The sequence below is a fragment of the Gigantopelta aegis genome, chromosome 5 (genome assembly GCF_016097555.1).
Source record: "Gigantopelta aegis isolate Gae_Host chromosome 5, Gae_host_genome, whole genome shotgun sequence".
In the NCBI taxonomy this organism is placed as follows: Eukaryota; Metazoa; Mollusca; class Gastropoda; order Neomphalida; family Peltospiridae; genus Gigantopelta; species Gigantopelta aegis.
In genome coordinates, this window is record NC_054703.1 from 2,640,934 (window position 1) to 2,661,702 (window position 20,769).

General features: G+C 37.2%; 1 long non-coding RNA gene across 1 annotated transcript; it reads right to left on the bottom strand.

Moving 5' to 3' along the window:
* Positions 1-10,015: 10,015 nt before the first annotated feature.
* On the bottom strand, positions 10,016-19,421 carry LOC121373254. Its single transcript, XR_005958051.1, has 3 exons — positions 19,264-19,421; positions 16,801-16,960; positions 10,016-10,184 (listed from the first exon to the last, which is right to left on the bottom strand). It is a non-coding gene; the product is annotated as an uncharacterized LOC121373254 (long non-coding RNA).
* Positions 19,422-20,769: the final 1,348 nt, after the last annotated feature.

The following is a 20,769-nucleotide window of genomic DNA, read 5'->3' on the forward strand; positions in this document are numbered from 1 at the left end:
CTGAATGAGTAGTTAAGGGTTAATTCAAAATTAACCAGTTAGGAATAGAGTTGTAATTCCTTTATTAATTAAGTTCCCCTGGAAGCGTTTCTCAATTATCACACGCGTGGGTGTTGTGTCACGGTGAAGTGATTAGCATATTGTGTAAACTAGACACCTAGAGATTAACTAATTAAGTGATCAGTTCTGGGTTGTTATTATTTGTTGTTGTTAATTAACTACTGCGGCAGAAAATTTGTCAGCGTAGGTTAATACAGATTCCAAAGTGTATTGTGTTTTTGTTGTGTTTTCTAGTGAACTAAACGTGCTATATTATATATACTTTATATAAGATCTTATCTCTGATCATACCTAGACGAGCCAGCAGGTATAACTGCCTGTTACAGAGAGATCTAATAGATATACAGTTAGGAGAGATATTTGGACAATCGTGTTTCATTCAGTTACGGGTATTATAGGATCCCCCTGACAACCATGCACTTTATCCGTACTCAAGATGTGGTCTGATTGCTCCTTGGTAGACTCTTTTCAGTATGTTATGATCAGCACCCCACTTGGTGCCAGCTAGTTTTCTCATTATAGCAAGTTTTCTTCGAGCTTTGGCCTCGGCTTTCTCCAATTGTGGTTTCCAGGTCTGTCTCTTGTCAAACGTGACCCTCAGGTATGTCTGTGATCCTCATACTGGAGAGGCGTGTCATCAAGTTTGAGGTTGCCTGCTTCCTGTTTTGTGGAGAGCAGCTGACTTGTCTTTGTTGATTGTCATGCACCAGTCTCGAGTCTAAGATGTAACATTGTCAAGGGCAAGCTATTGTTGCATATTCCTCCGAGCACCACAAAACTAGGTCATCTGCATATAGTGCTGTATGTATCCCTTTGGGTAGTTATGTGACCAGGTCATTGATGAAGATGATGAAGAGAGTAGGTGACAGTACTCCTCCCTGAGGTACTCCATGGCGTATGAGTATTTTCTTTAGTACAAAAAACAACAAACTTTTACACTGTTAATAATCGCTATTGTTGATTATTATTTGAATGTCAAACATTTTATATTTTATTATTTTAATTAAATAATCTTAATTAATATGAGCGACAATAGTATTTACGTTCGCAACCATGGCGGAAATGTCATTGAAAGAAAATTCTGTGAGATGTTTTTCTTTCGTTGTTTTTTTTCTATTTTAATTCCGAGCCTCTTTGTTTCCTTTAATTGATTTATACATATTTACCTAATGGCTATTCCCTCCACTGAATTAAAAAAAAAAAAAAAAAAATTATTGTAACTCTCCCCAAATCCCCAATTTAAAAAAAATATATACAACCGTGTCCGGTGTATTGGCACGTCCGGTGATTCGGCGCACTTGGTATTTTGCTTAAGTATGCTTAGGAAGTTGTCATGTTGTCGGTGTTTTAAACGAATTAAAGTTCAATTCCTTTTTCAATGGTTAATCAAGTATCAACATATTTATTGTTAAAGGTGCAATATATATCGTTGTTGTAAAAACATCTGGTTAGACCGAAAATGAGCCATGGGAGGTACCATTTTTTTCAGTTAATACTTTGAGGTAGGGGTTGTAGTAGCCCGAGTACTCTGATTGTAAGAGAGCTAGACGGACATTTGGACATAAATACGCTCTCATTACAGTCAGAGACCAACCTATGTATATTTTTGGCAATTCCTGACTACCAAACGGTAGGCAAAGATTCCCGCTCTAATACCACAACAATCCTATGTTTGACGTCAAATACCTTTACATCGATCATTTTCGAGTTAACTGATACCAAAAAATCCACATATTAATCACTAATACACATACTACAGAAAGAAACCCGACAGCACCCACATTCAGCAACGCTTCGTGACACTCCGTCGCAACAATTGACCCCTCCGTACGGCGTGATTGACAACCGCACTGGACCAATCATGTTTCGCGGTTCAAAAACCGCGGGCCCAAATTTGCTTGGACGCCATTAGGTTAGACAACATAATTGTTTTCGATGTGTAACGTTTTTGTATAGTTAGCATTAAAATTAGTTAAAATAAACTGAATTATAATCATAGTAAACATATACTTCTGCTGACAAGTGTTAACAGCGATGACATCTATGCGGAGCCTACGATTGACGTAAAATCAGTGTTTTCCTACGAAACCGTCACATGATATAAATATAAATTCTACGAAGGTAAGAGTTTAAGAATAACTTTCCCTCCAATGTAATGGAATTTACTGACTAATTTAATCAGTCTTCGATGTATATATTGTCGTTAAGAATCCGTCGTTAAACAATACACAGTCAGACGAATGGCCAAAATAAAAGTTTTGGCAAGACTTCCGATCGTTCCAGGATTCAGTTAATTTAGGCGCAAGTTACATTTAGAGTTAGTGATAGTATTAACAAGCATGCTGGAACGTTTGGAATTCTTAGCCTTTTTTCCTTTTCTTTTTGTTTGCATGTGTAGGCGTGAGTCTGTGTGTATGTTTTTGTGGGGTGGGGTGGGGTGGGGTGGGTGGGGGAGGAGGGGGAGGAGTGAGGGAGTAACCTATATGGTTGTGAGCTTTAGGGGGATAAGGAAGTATTGTCTGGAAATTTATAAATTAGGCAAATTTTATGTAGAGACCCCGAAATGTTTTCAAGCAAAAAAAATAAAATAATAATAATAATAATAATTGTGATTTTTTTTTTTGCAATCAGAACAGATCTGCCGGTTACGGTTTCTCGGTTTGATTCGATTTAAGCCAGTGCATCACGACTAGTATATCAAAGGCTGTGGTATGTGCTATTCTGTCTGTTGGGTGGTGTATATATATATAAAAGATACCTGGCTACTAATGTAGCAGGTTTGCACTCTAAACATACATCATACATGTCAAAAGTACAAAATGTTTGACATCCAATAGCTGATGATTAATAATTCAATGTGCTCAAGTGGTGTCTTTAAACAAAACAAACTTTAACTTATCCATTAGTCAGTGTTCGAGATTAACAGTATCCCGATATCCCGGGGATACCAGAATTTAATTTTGGATACCAGACTTCAAGAACCCAGTATCCCACCGGGATACCATATAATACTAAATTCTCAGGTGGGATACCAGATTTTGAAATGTTAGTATCCAACTGGGATACTGCCCCAAAATTTTAATCTCGAACACTGTTAGTCCCCGTCCACCTCATCCCTCAATTAAAACAACCCAATTTTACCATAATATATATTAAAACAATTCCTCACCTAACAGCAGATCTTGGGTAATTTATAACAAATACCAGTAAGACATTTTATTATTCCTTTGTTATTCTTAGAATTTTCAACTTAATGGTTTCTGCCAGAAGCTACTGAGGTTAAACTTATGTACCCTAAAATCTTGGAAATTAATAGATATATTTTTTAATGTTCAGATAAATGATAGTAAAAGAACTGCTGTTTATAAATGTGCTTGAAATGTAATGTCCTAACCCTAATTTCAAAACATTTCAAACCCATGACCACCTAGATGATGCACTTACATCTGTTTTGTTTTTATTACCTACCCTAAATATGATTTTCTTTTGGAGACAGTAGTTTTGTTTTTCATCATTATTTTATACCCCAAATTTTTGCAAAACATAGGCATTTTTCTTCTTCCACATGTCATCTTATATGTAGCTTTGTGCAACTTTCCAATAGAAATCAAATAACATCATCAAAGTTAAATACATTGTTCACTACTTTTCTTAATTTACTGCTATACTTTTTAATTTTATACTTTGTTTAGTCACATTGATTTTGTTTCCTGTTAAAAAAATGTTTTCCTAAAATTAAATTAAACTTTAAATTAAACTTTAAATTAATACAACAATATGTAATTAAATTACAGACTAATGTACTTAACATGTTTGTTTTTATATATTTCAGCAACTGGACCAATGGATGTGGAGTCATTGATTAGATGTCGAAAATGAGATTCTGAAGACAAACTATTAAACAAATTACATTGCATCTTGATATTGAGAACAGAATGATAGAAATAATAGAACAGTTTCAACTGATATGTGAAAAAAACCCTGGGACAGGGGGTGAAATTGCTGCTGAAAATTAAACACTTTCAACAATTTCATTTAATACATTATTTTATTGTTTATTTTGTGTTTGACATATTGCTGCTAAGGAGTAATTCAGACTTCCAAGACTTGGGATTCAGTTTGACACCACCCATCAAATGGTAATCCTTAATTGCTCAGTTGACTGTACAAGTTTCGAGGATAATGATTTGGAGATGGATGCCACAGAAAGATACATTTTTGAATAAATATATTAACCTGTACCCGATTGCATGGGGATTAATATGTAAAGACCCTCTCTTTGATAAAAAAGAAAATGTTAGGAAGTATTCTCATAATAAATAGTAAACAAATTGTGCGAACTGCAATCTGTGGTTTAGTTTTATGTTTTATATATATACATGTATATAATTTTGCCTCTTTTTTTTAAATTTTTATATATATATATATATATATATATATATTTGTTTGTTTTTTTAATTAAATTTTTATTTTGTATTATTATTATTATTGTTCTGTAGGCATGGGTTGTCTTATAATATTTATTACTATTTTTTTTTATCTGCCTATGCCTCTAGAACAGCTTTGTGAGTACATTTTGTGTGACAGTAGGATAATTAATGGGCGGGTTGTGTGAGATTTGGGGTGGGTGGGGGGTGGGCAGAAGCTTCAAGTTTGATTCCCAACAGTTGTTACCACAACACATGAGTTTATAATTTATTTAAACACTTGTACTGGCTTAATTGGCAAATATTTTACAGACTGTCCAGCTATCCTACTTTTTCGTACTTTTTGGTCTTTGTCCTATTTTTTCTACTTTTTCTTCAGAATACTTAGTTTTTCGTACTTTTTTGTTTGAAAATGCCACGAATTGCTGTTAAAGTGTGCATATTCCTTGTGTTATTATAAAAGTTATCAGTTATGGGAAATATTTTAATTTTTCTTGGCAGCATGATTGTATCTCCCAATTTGTGGCACCATATAATCTCAACATATTAAAATTACATCCTCAAAGCCAACATATTTTCCAATGATTAATATGATTATAATGTACAATGTGTATGTATGACTTCAGAATCTATAATACATTATGGAAAACCTAAATTAATCGTGTTAACTGTTTTACTGTGCATCAGCATTCCTATGCATGTACCGGCCTCGGTGGCGTCGTGGCAGGCCATCGGTCTACAGGCTGGTAGGTACTGGGTTCGGATCCCAGTCGAGGCATGGGATTTTTCATCCAGATATCGACTCCAAACCCTGAGTGAGTGCTCCGCAAGGCTCAATGGGTAGGTGTAAACCACTTGCACCGACCAGTGATCCATAACTGGTTCAACAAAGGTCATGGTTTGTGCTATCCTGCCTGTGGGAAGCGCAAATAAAAGATCCCTTGCTGCCAATCGGAAGAGTAGCCCATGTAGTGGCGACAGCGGGTTTCCTCTCAAAATATGTGTGGTCCTGAACCATATGTCTGACGCCATATAACCGTAAATAAAATGGGTTGAGTGCGTCGTTAAATAAAACACTTCTTTCTTTTTCCTATGCATGTAAATATATATATTGATTACTATAGTGTACAGTAATTTGAAATAACTGTATAACGTGACCGTTGAATAAGATTTACATTATTTTTGATAGAACACAAAATACATGTACAAACTAAGCACCACATAAAAAGTTGTTTTGAGCATGAATAATGTCGCTACGTACTGTTTCAGTCCTACTTTTGTTCTACGTTTTCCTATTTTTATCCTACATTTACTCTATTTTCATTCCTAATTGTGTCCAACTTTTTCAAAAGGGTGTGCTGGACAGCCTGATTTTATAAAGAAGGGATGGGGCACCCAAACAGCCCTAATATGTCTTGTCACAACGGAGACGGGCCAATATGTCAGTATACATAACTGGAGGGCCAAAGATGTGGTCCCCACCAACCCACCCATGATTTGTTTTTATTTTATTTTTTTAATTTCGTGCAAGTGCCGTATATCGGTTGATTCAAGCAGTGCAGATATGTAAGAATACACCCCCATAAACATCGCAATCCCACAATCTAAATCACTCAGTCGGTCCACTGCCTGCATAATTTTGGCACAGCCGACTGTATCCGGCTATAGTTTTGTAACCTTTCGTGCATAAAATTATGGCACACTGATAGCATTCCCACACGCCTTTTATTTTAATGTTACACTGCTCACGTCCCTCCCTTTTGTTTTTTAAAACAAAACATTTAACGCAACCCGACCAAAAATAAAGACGCCACGGTTTTAAACGGGTCGATACCGGGTCGTCGCCGTGCATTCTCTTCTCTTGTACCTCAGCATATCGGGATTCCATTAATATAAAACTCGAACAACAACAAAAATTAAGATGAAAAGAAGAAGAACACCCCCCCCCCCCCCCCAAAAAAAAAAAAAAACACAAGACATTTTAATTTATCAGTTCTGACAAGAAAAACGAGCATGGGATGTTTTAAATGTTCTTTTGGTTGTATTCGACGTTCACTTCGGGTTCTTGTGCTTCGATAAAATTTACTGAAGTAAAATGGTTTCGTCGATTTAAATCACGTTGTCATCGTAAATGTACCCTGTAGTGAAATACTTGAATGTCTCCGCTTGTCGGCTTTTTATTCAAACACCGATATTTGTAAATAAATTAAGCTAAAAACGTAATCGGCAGATCGGTTGATTTTGCTGTCGACCTATGCGAATTGGCAGCAATTGTTGAAAGTTTGTCTAACCTTGCATCACGTGTCACGGTGGGCGTGGTTAACTCGTCATACGGAGGGGCCAATTACAAAGCTCGGCGATCTATTTCTAGATCACGTGATCGCCACTGGGCGATTCCGCCTTGTGCAGCAGTTACAGGGGCCGTCTCATACCAAGCGACGTTACAACATGGAAGAGTTGGCTAATGCCGTTTGGGATGAATTTGGATTTAATTACAGCATGGATTAGTTTCGTTTTGTGTTTCTGCGATGGAATGTGCATGCTGTAAAGAACGTTTCGAGGATAAAAGTGGACGGTTGCGTAGAACAGGAATTTGTCCAGCCTGTGGGAAAGTACATATAAAAGATCCATTGCTAATGTAGTGGGTTTCATCTCCAATACTCATGTCAGAGTTACCAAATGTTTGACATCCAATAGCTAGTGATTAATAAATCAATGTGCTCTAGTGGTGTCGTTGAACAAAACAAATTTCAATATTTTTTTTAGTTTGGTCTGAATAGCAAAACAACTATAATTATTTTGCAAGATAAGTTTTAAAGATCGAATGAGCTATGCACCGATTCAATTTTGATTTTGCAGTAACAAGCATTGCCATCCGTCCCCTTAACGCCTCAGAATACATCTTATGATACCCCATCCCCTCAAGAGCGTTACGTAATTATTGGAGAAAAAACCCCCACACACACACTCTACTACTGTACTAATGACTAATTCATAAAACATAAAATAATCAAATTAAATTACTACTTACTTTATCTTTCATAAGAGGAGGCAGTACGTAGCACATACTTTTGCCGTATCCTGTCGATAACACCCGAAATGTATCCTTCAAATTCAAAATGGAATCAATAATGTGTAATTGTTTTGGTTTAATGACGTAATTAAATCCAAATTCATCCAAAACGGCATTAGCCAACTCTTGTAACGTCGCTTGGTATGAGACGGCCCCTGTAACTGCTGCACAAGGCGGAATCGCCCAGTGGCGATCATGTGATCCACGTCTCGAAATAGATCGCCGAGCTTTGTAATTGTTGCGACGGAGTGTCACGAAGCGTAGCTAAATGTGGGTGCTGTCGGGTTTCTTTCTGTAGTATGTGTATTTGTGATTAATATGTGGATTTTTTTGTATCAGTTAACTCGAAAATGATCGATGTAAAGGTATTTAACGTCAAACATAGGATTGTTGTGGTATTAGAGCGGGAATCTTTGCCTACCGTTTGGTAGTCAGGAATTGCCAAAAATATACATAGGTTGGTCTCTGACTGTAATGAGAGCGTATTTATGTCCAAATGTCCGTCTAGCTCTCTTACAGTCAAAGTACTCGGGCTAGGGTTGTAGGTAGTAGGCCTACTAAAGCAAATAACTTCCAATGGGTCAAAGTTGGAGGTGCAGCGAACTTTTGATAGAGAAGTGAACACCACAAGTCCCGTGATTGGTTATAAATGTGAGTGTGTTGGTTGTAAAAAATAATAGGAAAAAAAATATGCAATTCTATTTCATCTAGTACCAATGTGTCAAGTAGCCTTGTGCTTGAAACATGTATGGGGTACCTGTAAAAAAAAAGTACTCGAATTGTGTGCGGAACTAAGGTAGTCATAGATGCTACCCATTATCTGATTCACTTCAAGTGTGAGGGGTGGTAGTATTTATATCCGTGGCGTTTATGTCGACTGATAAGCAGCATGTAGGAGTTTTAGCCACATATGCTACTATTGTCGTCTATGGGACACAGAGGGTACATAAAAAAGCCATATACCCCGAGAGATGCTTCTACAAGGAATTTATCTTACCAACATGTTAAACCATATAGCCAAATAATCAAAATAACGTCAGACAATAATTGTTAACAATTTATTAACGGAGCCGTACCACGCGGTCAAATGATTTCAGTTTCAGTATTGGTTTTAAAAACAAGTGTCTCTAACACTGGGCTACATGTATTCCCCCTCCCTCCCTCCCGTCCCACGTTAAAGACAATAGAGCCAAACCCGTTAAACTATTAATGAAAAAAGTAGCGTGCTTCTTCTCTTTTGACATCCAGTAGCATGTAGCGAGTTTCCTCTTCAAGACTATATGTCAAAATTACCAAATGTTTGACATCCAATAGCATGTAGCGGGTTTCCTCTTCAAGACTATATGTCAAAATTACCAAATGTTTGATATCCAGTAGCCGATGATTAAAAAAAAAAAATTGTTCTTTTGGCATCATTAAAGAAAACAAACTTTACACATTCTCTTAGCCTATTGTGTGTGTGTGGGGGGGGGGGGGGGGGGGCAATGACATGAGATGGAATGCCATGGGAACTTTGGGGAGGGTTTGAAGGGGGATCGTAAACAAATGAAAATTAATATATCATAAAATTATAACTCGCAAAATTTAGGGTGGAGGGGGCCTAGATCTGCCTGTGATGTATACAAAATAATAATAACCTGTGCTTCAAGTAAAATCCAGTTTGGGTTATTACAAACACATCATATATACACAGACACTGATATATACTAAACCAGAAAATGTACTTAATATGATTCTAGTATCTACCAATACAGGGTTTTCACTCTTAATTTCTTATTTTTATTTTAGAATTGTTCATGAATTTTTCTGCAATCGCCATTATTTGAGGTGTAATGTCCATCTCTTGTTTTAAGTCTACGGTATGACCAAAGTTCACATTTAACCCCAAAACCAGTCCCTTTTTAAATATCTGTACAAAACAGAACTTCTACCAGGACCTGTGCTAATAACACTCCAATATCTAATGGCATCACATGCATACCATCTATATGTCATTGCCATGACATTTGAGTCTCCACTAAAAACGTTTTATAAGCACGTGTCCCACAAATCCCTTAAGGCTCGCTTTCCATTAATGCGATTCCGCACGTTTTATATTTATTTATTTATTTTATATAAATAAAATAAATAAATTACTTCTTAAGCATATCTAACACGGTATTAACAAATTTGTGTATAGTCCATTTCGCAAGTGGATTACTATACACAATTTTACCTCGTCCAAGTGTACTTTATGTCCGTGTTATGAATACCTGTGTGTGGAATCGCATATATGGAAAAGGTCGTATGAAAATGCACTGTATCGATAAACTTGCACGTGGAAACGCATGCGAAATGGTGTTACTGGAAAACATGCCTGAGACAGGACTGTGTACTTGATCCCATGGGTGTCCGGGTTAGAGAGCTATCGCCCTACTACTAAGCAACAGTTCAACAAATCAACAAAGCCATGATGTTGTCAGGTGCATATTTAATTCATGCTAAACACACAGATACAAAGCACACCTCTCAGATCATAAAGTGAGTGTCAAGTATTAAATTAAAGTCTATATATTATGTTGCGGAGAACGCCATGATTAGTCCGACCAGCAGTCCACGTGTCCGATGAGACGTTCGTACACAGTCTGCAAGTAACAAAAACAGAAATCAAACATTTTAAATATTTTGATATTTTAAAAAGTTTGTTTTGTATAACAACCCCTGGAATTCAGAAAATATTCGCTGCACAAAGACGCTGTTGTAACCCACATACATTATTTTTAAATTTCACAAATGGTGTTCAAGGGCTAGAACTCTTGTCAAAAATAGATAAATTCCATTTCTGAGTTATGGCCCTTCAATAACTTCCCAAGAATATTGATCTTGATCTGAAAATAACCCTGTCAAAAATAAGTCAATCCCAACTGAAACTCAAACTTGATCTGTAACTGCATGGTGATGCTACATAAAACATAAAAAATTAAAGTGTCATAAGGACACCCCGTTTACAATTCTTGAGAGCCTGTCCACAATCCAGCGAGTCCTACAGCACATCATAAGATACATTAGATTTTTTTTTGCAAATGGTATACTAGCAATCTTGCATTTATGGTAGCTGCTAAGCATGTTATCAGTTTTATTAAATATAATTATTTGTGAAACTCAGCTGTTACTCTGTATGTAGTAAATTTTTAAATGATCTGGAAGAAGAAGAAGTGTTTTTTTATTTAACGACGCACTCAACACATTTTATTTACGGTTATATGGTGTCAGACATGGTTAAGGACCAGACAGATTTTAAGAGGAAACCCGCTGTCGCCACTACATGGGCTACTCTTCCGATTGACAGCAAGGGATCTTTTATTTGCACTTCCCACAGGCAGGATAGCACAAACCATGGCCTTTGTTGAACCAGTTATGGATCACTGGTCGGTGCAAGTGGTTTACACCTACCCATTGAGCCTTGCGGAGCACTCACTCAGGGTTTTGGAGTCGGTATCTGGATTAAAAATCCCATGCCTCGACTGGGATTCGAACCCAGTACCTACCAGCCTGTAGACCGATGGCCTAACCACGACGCCACCGAGGCCGGTAAAAATGATCTGGAATAGGATTAATAAAACTTGCAAACAGTTATTAATGACACAGGATAGTACATACCATAGCCTCTGATATACCAGTCGTGGGGCACTGGTTGGGACATGACAAAAAGCAATCTGAGAATGGGTCCACAGAGGTGGTTAGATCCTAGAACCAAAGCACCCCAGACGGCACTCTATCGACTGAGCTAAACCATCCATAATTTTATAATAAATGCAACTGATAATTTCCATTGGCAAATGTCAGATTAAAATTTAATGGAGACTTGTATACATGCATTGTTTAAATAAAATACTTTAACAGTAATTTAAAGTTTTTTTTTTTTTAACGACACCACTAGAGCACATCGATTTGTTAATCATCAGCTATTGGATATCAAACATTTGGTCATTGTGACATGTAGTAGCAAGGGATCACTTATATGCACTTTCCCAGACAGAAAAGCACATAATGCCATTGGCCTTTGATATAACAGTCGTGGGGCACTGCTTGGATGGTTAATAGTAATTATGCATGAATCATGCTGCATTATATAATTAAATTTGTTGACATTTTAAATAAAATGTTTTTTACCTGTACACAGAGTACACTGCAGTAACCAATTAAGTGTCAGTATGGGCACTGAAATTATCAACATCAAATATTAAATGAGGTTTTGTATTTTTTCAATTAGATGTAAATTATCTCATTGAATATTAATCATAATGCATTAAATTAAAGGTAAATTAAAAGTAAAACAATTATTCCACACTTGACACAATATTCCTAATTTATTTCAGACAAGTTAATAAAAAAAATTCTATGATGCTGTAAATGGAAAAATATCTATGCAGTACTAGTGAAACAAAAGTTTGAAGTTGGGTTGCCTTATCATTAGTCTTGATTTTGTTCCCATGGCCGGCATAAGGAAAAATTGAATAAGACCTCTCAGAGTTTGGTAGAACGTTCGTAATGAGCATGCCCAGACATCGTCGTGTCACTGGTTAAATAGTCCTAGACTCGAACCCATAAAACAACGTAAATGGAAGGAACCGTGTCATACGAAAGGCCTCAATGAAAATGTACTAACCGTGCTTCAGGCACATGTGCAGAAATTAAATGAACTGGCTGGTGAAGCAAGTGCTGCAGGCGCAAAGCCAATCTTATCTTCTTATAGAATACTAAACAAGCTTGCCTGTCATACCATTTTTATGAAATGAGTGAACAGGTTTGGTATCTGATGAGCAAAAGCAAGTCAGATACCAACACTGTTCACTAGTTACAATGTATAATAAAGAACTCTAATCTTGCACAGATATTCATTAAGTTTAAATTTAAAATAATAACAACGGTCAAATTATTTTTTAATTACTTAACCCTATCCAAAATTTAAAACTGTAAAAGAAAAACTTTTGAAGAATTAATGTCCTCTCGGAACATGTCGGTTTAAAAAATCTCTGCAACAAAATTGGCTGAGTTATTCCAAATTACTTTTACGATTCTTTCTGACCGGAAAGCAACAAAGTACTAAATATCCACTCATGGAAAGCGAATACAGAAATATTATGGCACCATGAAATCACGGGGAAAAATTGTGATTCGAGACCATTGTTTTCCTGGGTTTTAAAATACATGTATGTTGCATGTGTCATTTAGAAAATTCAATTTCATTTGTACAAATTATATTTAAGAGCCATGCAGACACGTATACTAGGCAAGCCAGAGAGTCTGACATGATTTTTGCGAGCCCTTAGCTCGCCTTAAAATCGCACACAGGTTTCTGGGAACCCAACCCTTATAGTACCTAGAAAAAAGGGCTGACCTTAATTTGTTTTCTTTTTGTTTTTCGATGTACATATGTAAAAATTTTAAAAAAGGTTTTATTAATTTTTATTATGTAGGTGAACATTTATCTCAACCTGTAAAGGTGAATGAAGTTTCAAAAATAAGTTAATACCAGTAATAATAATAAAACATTTAAATTGACCTACTGTATGCAATTTTCTTTTCAGCCTAATTTTGACAAGTTTGATCCTATTTTTTTTAAAACTACACTAGCCCATCAGGCTACTTGGTTTGTATTTGTCACTAGCCCGGTGTTAAAAAGCACCAGTCCCGGGCATCTGGCTAGTGGATTTGTCCAACTTATGTTACACTGGTCGGGGACTAATAAAGTTTGTTTTGTTTTAATGAAAGAAAGAAAGAAAGAAGTGTTTTATTTAACGACGCACTCAACACATTTTATTTACGGTTATATAGCGTCAGACATATGGTTAAGAACCACACAGATTTTGAGAGGAAACCCGCTGTCGCCATTACATGGGCTACTCTTCCGATTAGCAGCAAGGGATCTTTTATTTGCGCTTCCCACAGGCAGAATAGCACAAACCATGGCCTTTGTTGAACCAGTTATGGATCACTGGTCGGTGCAAGTGGTTTACACCTACCCACTGAGCCTTGCGGAGCACTCACTCAGGGTTTGGAGTCGGTATCTGGATTAAAAAATCCCATGCCTCGACTGGGATCCGAACCCAGTACCTACCAGCCTGTAGACCGATAGCCTGCCACGACGCCACCGAGGCCGGTTTGTTTTAATGACACCACTAGAGCACATTGATTAATTTAATCATCGGCTATTGGATGTCAAACAAAAACCTAAATAAGTCATTTCTCAGCTGTTCAGTTTCAATCCAATCTAGTTTGTGAAAATCATTTTACACACATACAAAAATCACAACCCTGAAATGATCATTTTAAAATTAATTCCCCAAAATGACTATTTTCAAGGTACAGGGTTCATACACTTCAAATAGTTTCATTTTCCAGGACTTTTAAGGGCTATTTTCGTTCATTTTCCAGGACTTTTAAGGGCTATTTTCGTTCATTTTCCAGGACTATTTTACCTTTTTCCAGGGGTCTGAATATATGACTTGGAAAGAAGTCTTTGTTTAACGACACCCTAGCAGATTGTTTACTCAGTGGCTGCTATGTCTCCAACATACAATACTTGTTACACACGGTCTACAGTAGTCACACCCTACTCTGGATATAACTGTTGAAATAAAACATTTTATTAACTACATTTGTTGTACATTGTACAAAATAGTGATATAAACATGTATCTAATACTCAAATAGAATAGAGCAATCAACTTGGCTAGGTAACTATTGTTTCAGTGTGTCCACTTTTGTGTAAATCTTGCTACACAGATCTTTCAGCTGGTCATTCTTTTCTTTAGCTGTTCTCCTCAGACTGTTTGATTTTGAAATCCAAGATAGCTTACTGCTTTCTCGGCAAACTCATCTGCTGATTTGGTCAAGTCCACAATGTCACTTTCCAGTCGTCTTTTTTTTTTTTTTTTCATTTCATCTACTTCATCAAGAAACAGCTTCCTCTTCTTGATCCCTTCCACTTGCAACTTTTCAGTTCTCTTTTCCTCCAAATACGCCATGTATTTCTGTCTACCCGCTGCTGCAGCTGTTAGCAGTTGTGGAGTGAGTTTCACATTCTGGACGCCTCCAACAGATGTCACATGATCACAAATCAATCTTTGTGCCTCTACCAATCGTTCTAGCAGATTTTCTACCTCTATCTCCTTATTGACAGAAAAACCGCGTTCCACGCTGGCTTGTCCATGTGACAACAGAAGAATATCTTTCACTACTTTGTTCCATAGCAAGTTGTACTGTCCACTGTTGCCCATATCCCGGTACAACAACACATCAACCCTGCTGCTTTCAGTGGAGAACTCTGTATATTCTGATTTGTGTTCAACAACAGTGGTTTCCAGGAATTCCCTAAACTCTCTCAGAACATCATCACATGTTGATGATCCACCTTTCACTCTGTGCGAGTCATTCAATAACTTTTAACAGGTTTTTCATTCTTGTGATGCAGCCATCTTTATCTGTAGCCATTTTCCTGGGATTTAGACAGGATAGATTCCTTACAACCGGGTACTTCATTGGCGCTTTTTCCAGCAGTTTACATACTATCTTCATCAGGAAGTCTTTACAGTCCATCCTCATTTCCAGAGCCTGCTTTTCGCTCATCTGTTTTGTAGCACTAAGCCTTTTCATTTAGCAAAGCCAATATCAATCTTTGAGTAACTACAGTGGTTTTTCTTTTCCCGTGGATCCAAGGACAACAGACTGGAAACACTGACATTCTCCAACAGTTCACTTTTCATGAATCTCTGCATAAGATTTTTACACAGACGAAACATATCTTCACCTAAGAAAGGCAACATCGGTTGATCTGTTTGGTATTGAACCAGAAATGGCACAATCTGCTTGGCGATGGAAGTGAAAATGTGAATTTTAGCTGTAATTAACTTGTCGTTACAACATGTCTTGATGGTTTCAAAGGAAGCTGTGTTAGGATTGGATACCTTCTTTTCTTCCACAGATTTCACATATTTTTTAATATGTGTCCATACTTCTAGTGCTCTGACGGCTACTGGTGCATTTTCTAACCATCTGTGGTTACAGAATTTGAGAGGGAAGACATTGGAATCTGTCATTGAAATAAAATCTTCCCTTCGAGCTGGTGTATCCTTAAACAGGTAATACAATCTTGACAGTAGCTTCTGTATGTCCCAACCAGACGCATTGGACCCATCTTTAAATGCACCATGGACGATAAACGTACACTTTCCGTTAGGCATTTTCGTAGAAGTGATTTACACATCTACCCGTTTTTCTTTTTCTTTTTTTTAATGTCATACTGGTATATATATATTTTTTTTATCCGGATTCCATGCTTGAAGAATTGTGTCGCCATCTCAATTAAGATTATCTACTCGTTAGAGCACCACTACGCCTATCTATAGACCAAATAAACCAACACAGTATTTCCTGCTCAACAACTGACCAATGGCAGTCGACCTCATTATAATCATCGATGCGTTTAGGTATTGTTTTTGTGGGGGGTTTTCTTTCTTTCTTTTGGGGGAGGGGTACCTAAGTCAAACGCGATTATTTATGTATTTGTATTTACAGGACTTTTCCAGGAGGTAAACCGACTTTTCCAGGACATTTAAGGACTTTCCAGGGTAAAAAAAAAATTAAGCACTTTCCAGGGTGCGTGCGAACCCTGAAGGTAGCATGGTACTGATCGGGGCAAGATGGCGCTAGATTATTGAGACTAAAATCCACTAGGGCAGTGTTTCTGCCAGAAAAAAATTGTTGGGTATGGCGCTAGGGAATTGAAGGAAGGACATGTTTTATTTAACAATGCACTCAACACATTTTATTTACGGTTATATGGCGTCTGACATATGGTTATGGACCACACAGATATTGAGAGGAAACCTGCTGTCGCCACTTCATGGGCTACTCTTTTCGATTAGCAGTAAGGGATTTTTTATATGCACCAACCCACAGACAGGATAGCACATACCACAGCCTTTGATATATCAGTCGTGGTGCACTGGATGGAACGAGAAATAACCCAATGGGCCCACCGATGGGAATTTATCTAAGACCGACTGTGCATCAAGCGAGCACTGTACTACTGGGCTACGACCCTCCCCATAGGGAATTGAATGCAACCACAGTCAACATGGGGTATGGGGGGGCCTCCCCCAGAAAGAAAATGGGTTAAGTTTAAGGTGCAACCATAACCGTTTTACCCTCTGGCAGAAACCCTTTAGGGATAACACTAACAGTTTATATAACTAACCTGAGTATCTACTGATATGTCAACCATGTGATCTGGTTGTCTACTTCTTAATAAGCTGGTGTCGAACTATGTAGAAGGGTGCACATAATCCAGATGAAAAGAACAAAATGAAAAAACAAGTTGTCTTGTACTTGTTGGTGACAAGATCTACCGGCAGATTCTGAAAATATAACAATTGTTAGAAGACTCAATTTAGTAGTTCCAACTTTAAAATAACAAAAACATATATATACTGTGTAAGATAAAAAATACAACATACATTATACTTTGCTTAAGTTATGACTAAATATTTGTGCCCAGATTCAAAGTTAAAATTTGTGTTGTTTAAGGACACCACTAGAACACATTGATTAATTAATTATCGGCTATTGGATGTCAAATATTTGGTAATTTTTACACATAGTCATAAGGAAATCCGGTACATTTTTTTAAATTAGTAGCAACTGATTTTTCATATGCACTTTCCCAGACAGGAAAGCACACACCACGGCCGTTGACCAGTTGTGGTGAACTGGTGGGAAGAGAAAAGCCCAGTCAGTTGAATAGATCCAGTGATGCAAGCACCTCTGGCGAGCACTCAAAGCACTGAGGTAAATCACGTCTGAAAATTTAAAAGTGCATGGCTTAACACATTTATGAGTTATGCACAAATAAATTCAGATAACACTTTTGTTCATAACCTGTCCTGACGATATAATTATAAATAGTGTCAAATTTAATTGCTGAAATATAACAAGACTTGTGTGAACAGCATCTGAGCATGTGAACGAAAATATTGTACTCACAATTTTAAAATGCCTGCTATTGGATTACTTGGTGACATCACGACAATGCTATTAAAGGTACATTGTATATAACTAACCATAAGATTTATTTATTTTAATTTGGCGAGGAGGGGAAATAAGGAAGACATGCCTTGACGAATCAGGTATTTATTCAGATTTTTTCACCAGGGTCCCATTAGACATTGGGACTGGAAACAGTATCGTGAGTAAATAATACATGGGATATTTTTTCCAGTACATCCATAAGGGACCAAAACCTTACCGGCTCTGTACAGGACGGTCTTTGTATACGCTGCAGTGAACGGTTACCAGTCGTTGTTCTACACGTGTACTGAGATATGAGGGGGTGAAGTCAGTAATAATAAAGAAAATATATGTATATTGTGGATAATGATCAATAAAATATATATGTGCATATATATAACGTGTTCGTGTGTGAGTATTAACAAAAATATATGTATATAGTGATGACGGCTCTATACAGGACGTTTCTACACAGGGCGGTCTATTATTTTATATAGTTAGATATGGTGGAAAACACATTAACAGTAAAGGAAATAAATATATATTTTGTATATAAAGAAAATATGTATATTTTGGATAATACGCGGAAAAAAAAAAAATATATATATATATATATATATATATATATAACGTGTGTGTGTGTGTGTGTGAGTATTAAAAAAATATATAGTGATGACGGCTCTGTACAGGACGTTCCTACACAGCACGGTTCTGCACAGGACGGTCTATAGTATAGCTGCAGTGAATGGTTACCAGTTGTTTGTCTACACGTGTACTGAGATATGAGGGGGAAGTCAGTAATAATAAAGAAAATATATGTATATTGTGAATAATAATCAATAAAATATATGGAAAAATATCCTCCCGGTCCCAACCCCAAACCCTAACCCTAACTAAAAATAATAATGGAGGGGACCGGGCGGATATTATACCAAATATATATGTGCATATGTATAACGTGTGTGTGTGAGTAATAAAAAAAATAAAAAAAAATATATATAGTGATAACAGCTCTATACAGGACATTCCTACACAGGGCGGTCTAGTATTTTATATACTTAGATACGGTGAAAAACACATTAACAGTAAAGGAAATATTGATATATCTGTAGGTCTATACTGAAATAAACTGACAGAACACAACCAGTAGCACACATAATGAACGTACTGGGTAGCGCCGTCCCGTGTAGCGCTGGCTGCAATGACCCGTACACGTCACATGACCATCCTGGGCAGAGCCGGCTCTGCACAGGGCGGTAAGCTTTTGGATAAATTTTAAATTATTACTATTAGAACAGGCATAATTAAATATACAATGGCAATTTTTTTGCATAGAAATTGGAAATTTTCCATGCCACTTTTTTTTGGGAAAGGGTCTATTTTCGGATCCACAGAATGGCTGGATAAATCCCCGAAAAAAAAAGAAGAAGTTATGTTGTTACACTGTTAACTATTCTAGACAAATGCATGGGTGTATAACCATGTAGTCTCCACATATTACGGAATGAGAATGAACGAAAACGTGACTGGAACCAAATCCAAAGCCATGACCTTCACGGCTTAACTGAAGTGAATGTTTTGAAGGTTAACGCACGGAGTTTTATTCCCCTAAAAATGTAATATAATATAAACACAACATATAGAAAACATTTACCGCGCCTGGTATACCCTTCTGCTGCCAGTGTTGACTTCTGGCCACCACAGAAGTTGAAAATCTCCTCGAAAGTTGACGAGCTACTGTTCCGAACACCATGTTGGAGTTTATGCCAGAGTCCTACAACACGTAATGTATCATTGGTCGAACTACTAGGACATTAACCAATGAAAATAAGCGTCTGTAAAAGTATTTATAATTTTGTGACAACCCACTCACAAACTGGCACAAGAGGGCAGCACTATCGGTAGAGTTGTGCTATTTTTGGAACTGGCGAGTACACGTAATTAGTCAAATGTTATGAGAAACACGTTCTAACATTGCATCATGCGTGCAGCTGTCATTGCTACTTATTTTTTTTATTTTTTTTTTTTCAATCTGATTAAAATAAGCTCTACTGGGTCTAGCCACATGTATTAGTGGAGCCAATTTTAATTAGATTGATTTTTTTCTTCTTCTTTTTTTTTTTTTTTTTGGGGGGGGGGGGGGGGGGGGGGGGGTGGATGGTGGTGCGTAGAACAGCGGTAGTGCACTCGCCCGATGCGCGGCTGGTCTAGGATCGATTCCCGTCGATGGGCACATTGGGTTATTTTTTATACCAGCCAGTGCACCGTGACTGGTATATCAAAGTACGTGGTATGTGCTATCCTGTCTGTGGGATGGTGCATATAAAAGATTCCTTGATATTCATGGCAAATAGGGGCAACCACGGGAGTCATGGAGGGAAAACAAAAGTAGAATGTGTGTGGACTGCAATACAACATCATTATGTGCAAAATTGGCCTGATTTGGCATCCTTGTTCAACACTGGAATTAAAGACGCATCATGCTACTTTACTTTATTTCTTCGTCGCATTTAGTGTAAGTGTCGGGTACTCGGATCCGGGTCGAGTTCGACCTCGAGTACTCAAAGTCCACTATTTTGGACTCGTTGAGGCCCCAATCACAAAAGTAATAAATACAATCAGAAAAATTGTCATCCTTGATAATTTCAGGTGTCCAAACACAGCATTTTCAACATTTAAAAAACATGAAGTTGTCACCACCACCTCTCACCCGTGTGTGGGGTCATACACTTGGGAGATATACCCATTGAGCCCAGCGGTGCATTCACATTGGGTTGGTTACTAGAATAACAGAGTACTGGTGAGTTTGATGGAAAATCATATTTATATTAATGAATATATGTTACGGGTACGATTCAATTCTAATTATGTGAATTGTTTGCAATGGAATGGATGAACAGTTTGTTTTGGACAAACCACCATCACAAGTTGTTCCTACACATGGTTTGATGGTCCTGTATGCAAGATATGATCTGGACAAGAATTTACTGTGATATGCAGTAGACCATGAAAAGTAGGTCACAGTCACCTAGTAATTATATAAATAGTACCACCATCCCAAGTTGTTCTTACATGTGAGGTTTGATGGCCCTGTATGTAAGATATGGTCCGGACAAGGATTTACTGTTATGTGCAGTAGACCATGAAAAAGTAGATAACA